Source organism: Nematolebias whitei, chromosome 15, assembly GCF_014905685.2.
Source record: "Nematolebias whitei isolate Nwh7 chromosome 15, NemWhi1, whole genome shotgun sequence".
NCBI lineage: Eukaryota > Metazoa > Chordata > Actinopteri > Cyprinodontiformes > Rivulidae > Nematolebias > Nematolebias whitei.
The window spans coordinates 2,076,389-2,081,569 of record NC_056512.1 but is presented as its reverse complement, the minus strand read 5'-3'; positions in this window follow the sequence as shown (position 1 = coordinate 2,081,569).

Genomic DNA, 5,181 nt, shown 5'->3' with positions numbered 1-5,181 from the left:
TATATATATATATATATATATATATATATATGTGTGTGTATATGTATATTTATATATGTATGTATGCATGTATATGTGTTGACTTCCGGTAAGATGGCGCCCATGTACATGGCTTGCAATCCACCTCTGCTGATGGTGTTCGAATTATTTTTGTTTTTTGCATTTCACATCTGTGATATCAACTCTCTGCTGGTGTATGACAGACAACAACTTTTGGTTCTTCGTTTTTCTGGCACTGATGTCGCTTATCCGGACCATTATCAGCGTACCTCTGGACCGCCCCCCCCCTCCTCCCCTGCTGGCAGACGTGCCAGCTTACTTTCGCTGCGCTCCTCACCTGCCTGCCCGTGGATCTCGCTTCAGGCGCCGGGGAAAACGTGCTGGTCAGCTGATCAAGCTGAAAGCTCTGTGCGCTACATCTTCCTCTTCAGCTGTCGGTCAGGGTATACAGCTTCCTGCATGCCCGGACCAGGTAACCAGCAGGAGTTGTCAGCCGGTGCGCTGCCCGGACCGACTTGGAGGGGCTGTTATTGAAAACCTGCAGACATTAGCGCGCACTAACTCCACCGCTGCTTGCTCTACTTTGGACAATATCCGGATGTGTTTAGTCAACGCAGATCTGTTACCAACAAAACTTTTATCCTCAGGGATTACTTTAAAGAGCACGATCTGGACTTTTTCTGCATCACAGAGACTTGGATGTCTCTGGGTGAGTCCGGCGCCTTGACGGAATTACTGCCACCAAACTGTCTGTGTTTTAACGCCCCGCGGCCATCAGGCCGGCGCGGTGGTGGATTATTAACAATATTCAAATCAACTTTTGACTGTAAACAACTGCCCATCCCAGTTTCCCGCGCCAGCTTTGAGCTGAGCGTCTTTAAACTTGGCCACTCGCCTCCGACGTTATTTGCACTCGTCTACCGCCCACCTCGATCTAAGGATTTCATAAATGAGTTTTCTGACTTCTTGGCTGAAATCACACCAAAATATGAGCATGTTTGCATTATTGGTGACTTTAATTTGCACGTGTGCTGTCCTGAGAAGCCCTTGGTTAAGGACTTTTTAGATTTATTGGACTCATTTAATTTAACTCAGCACGTAAACGGTCCCACCCAAGAGCGTGGACATACACTGGACATTGTTTTAACTCATGATGTGACTGTTAATAATCTTGTTATTGTTGATAATGTTTTTTCAGACCACATGCCAGTCCAGTTTGAGTTCACCCTCCCCCATCTAACTCCTAAGTCGTGCATTCCTGCACGTCACACCCGGACCATTAACCACTTCACTGCCGCACGTTTCACAGATGTTTATAACTCTGAAATGATCATTCAGCCCCCAGTGTTTCTCACCACCACTGAGGAGCTGAAATCCCAGTTCAACTCTGTCTGCTTAAAGACTCTGGATCATGTTGCACCTGTGAAAACCAAAAAAATCAAAACGCAGAGCAGAACCTTGGCTGAGTGACGTCACCAAGGCCGTTAGGCAGCAATGTAGGAGGGCGGAACGAAAGTGGAGGAAAGACAGGCTGCAGGTCTCTTTCCAAATACTTAGAGAGTTGGCGCTGTTATCAGAAAACAGTAAAAGCTGCTAAATCAAAATTCTTCTCTGATATAATTACCTCAAAATCTCACAACCCACGTGTCCTTTTCTCCACCCTAAACTCTGTTCTCCACCTCACTGAACCATCACCTCTGGAAGCCTCGACTGAGCTGTGCGACAACTTCTTACATTTCTTTTTGGAAAAAATTGTGACCACCCGGGCTCTCATTTCCCCTCCGACTCATGACCCATCCATCCCACCTCAATCTGTAGCTCCTTTTGACCATTTTGAACCCATCACTCTATCTTCTCTAGAGCAAGTCATGTGCAGCTTGAAACATTCTGGTTCCCCCTTTGATGTGGTCCCCCCTCAACTACTAAAGGATGTTTTTCCAACTCTAGGTCAGTCTATTCTTGATATAGTAAACAGTAGTTTATCCACTGGCATGGTGCAAAAATCTTTAAACATGCTGCCGTCCAGCCTCTCCTGATAAAACCAAACCTTGACCCCTCACTCGTTTCCAACTTCCGGCCTGTCTCCAAACTCCCATTTGTTTCTAAAGTACTGGAGAAAATAGTCGAGTCCCAGTTGAAGTGCTTCCTGGAGGATCACGCCATCTTAGAGCTATTCCAATCTGGCTTTAAACCTCTCCACAGCACTGAAACTGCCCTGCTGAAGGTCTTTAACGACATCTTCAGATTCACAGATACCGGTGATTCTGTGCTGCTTGTCCTGTTGGACCTCACAGCCGCCTTTGACACCATCGACCATGAGATCCTCATTGCTAGGCTGGAGCAGTGGGTGGGCGTCACAGGATCAGCCCTCAATTGGTTCAGATCTTACCTCACTGACAGATCCTTTTGTGTCTCCATCAAGGATTTTAGTTCTGCAGAGGCAGAGCTTAAATGGGGGGGTTCCGCAGGGGTCCATACTGGGTCCCCTCCTATTCTCTTTATACCTGCTGCCGCTTGGTGCTATTTTCCGGAAACACAATATGCCCTTCCACTTCTATGCCGATGACTGTCAAATTTACTTCCCCCTAAGACACAATGGTACATGCTCTATTCAACCGCTGCTCAACTGCCTGGCTGACATCAGGGACTGGATGGCTTTAAATCTCTTAAGTTTCAATGAAAAGAAGTCTGAAGTCATGTTGTTCCCTCCCAATGACACGATCACAAACCACTGCATCTACCTTTCCGCTCTAACCCTGTCAGAAAAACAAAGAGTCACTAATCTGGGCGTGATAATGGACCCTTCCCTGAAGCTTAACAATCATGTAAACATGATTGTTAAATCATGCTTCTTCCAACTGAGGCAGCTGTCTAAACTGAAGCCCATATTGTCCAAAAAGAACCTGGAGACAGTAATACATGCATTCATTACATCTAGGCTTGATTACTGCAATTCGCTCCTGTTTGGTATCAGTCAGACCTCCATTGCACGACTACAACTGGTCCAGAATGCAGCAGCTCGATTTTTAACCAGTACAGGCAAAAGAGAGCACATTACACCAGTTTTGGCCTCACTGCACTGGTTACCGGTTCACTTTTGAATCCAGTTCAAAATACTCATGTATGTCTACAAATCACTGAACAGTGTCCCCCCCCCCCCATCTCTCTGATTTGCTACAACCATATGTCCCACCAAGCTCCCTGAGGTCAGCGGACCAGTTGCTCCTTACAGTTCCAGGAACTCGTCTTAAGCGCAGAGGTGACAGGGCCTTCTCTGTAGCAGGACCAAGACTCTGGAACGAGTTCCCTCTGCTTGTCAGACAGGCCCCCTCCCTCTCGGTTTTCAAGTCCCGTTTAAAAACTCACTACTATTCAATAGCTTTCAACACCAGATGATCTGTGTTTTGATCCTGTATGCTCCACACTGGTTTGTCGTCATTATCTGCATCGTTTTTATGTCTATATTCTGATTTACCTCATTTTGTATTTTGTTTTGTGTGTTACCTGTTGTTTTGTCTGTACAGCACTTTGGTTGGCCTTGTTGCTGTTTTAAGTGCTTTATAAAAAGTGGTATGGTATTTATGAGAGAGACCTCTTTGGACAGACAATAAAAAAACTAGTTAGATTATGATTGTACAGAAAATATAAACACAATTCACTACAGAATGAGGTAAAAAAAAAACAATTTTTCTCCCCAGACTTCCGAAGCCCCCCTTACCTCTAGCAGTTCCAGCCATGATGGCTGCCTTTCTGGACGAGAACCTTCCTGATGGGACCCGACTGCGACCTGGAACTAAGTTCATCAAATACTGGAAAATGAAAAACTCTGGAACTGTCAACTGGAATGCTGACACTAAGGTAAACCCTTCAATAACATAAGAAATGGGATCCTGACTAAAAGTACTCAGCTGTTTCTTGGCAGGTGCATTAAACAAATGACATTATTAAAATGGAACATTTTTTTTAAATATCTTTACTCAATCACAGTCTGCTTGGAAATTACCAAACAGATTTATTCTACAGTTACAGGATGTAGTTCCTGCTAACATTCAGTGTGCACATTGTGACAGACAAGGGAAAAAAGTGGAGATGGTTTGCAGAAATTTGACACATTGTATCATGACCCAAGTGTAGGCAGACACGGGGAGCACCAAGTAATGTAAAAAAAATTAATTTATTAAATAAACAAAAACAAAAGGCTGACATGACAGCAACAACTTATGAAACATAGGATGAGAAAATGCAGGGAGTAACAAGGAGGACTGAGACATCTGACTGTTTTGCAGAACAATGAACTGACCAGGTGGTGACAAGGTCAAGGTTTATGTATTGTCATTCACATAATATGTGGTACATGTGGTGGAACAAAATTGTGTACATAGGGTCCCAGTTACATCCAACAATGGCAAAAATATAAATTGTACAAGAAACAGTAATAAGGATCTAAGATATACACTGTTGAAGATTCTCAGTCATCCAGGACATGGTAAATTCAAAAACGTTCAAGACAAAAACAACTGGACTTTATTTGTAACAGAAGACGTTTCGCTCCTCATCTGAGAAGCTTTCTCAATTCAAAGAGCAGTGAGTGAGAGATTCAGGTTATAAAGCTGAAATAAAATACACATACATTATCAGATTGACAAATCACACCTCATACCTTAACAGTAGGGGTTTCTTAACCCTCCTGTTATGTTTGTTTCTGAGGTAAAGCAATAATGTTCGTGGGTCAATTTGACCCGGGGAGTGTTTAATCATGTAACAGTGTCAGAAACCCAAAAAATCCTCCAAAACATTTTTGTATCTGATTATTAACTCCAATACTAACCATGTCAGTTAATATTTGTGCAATTATGTTTTTTTATTTATCATAAATAAAGGATAAATGACAACAACTAACTCATTTTGACATAAAAAATGTGATTTATATTTTTTATGTTTGCTGAAAAAACCTACACACACAAAAAAAAAACAATAATTATCCTTGAAATTGATTTTTGTACAAATTTTTTACATTACATTTTAATTTTTTTTTCAAAGGGTGATCTTTATAATTGAAGTTGAGACACATATACTGTTCTGGGTCAAATTGACCCGCTCATTAAAATCAAGACAAATGAGTCATGACGATTTGTATTGAAAGTAAACTTTATTCATCCACTGTTTTTTGAACCAGAAATG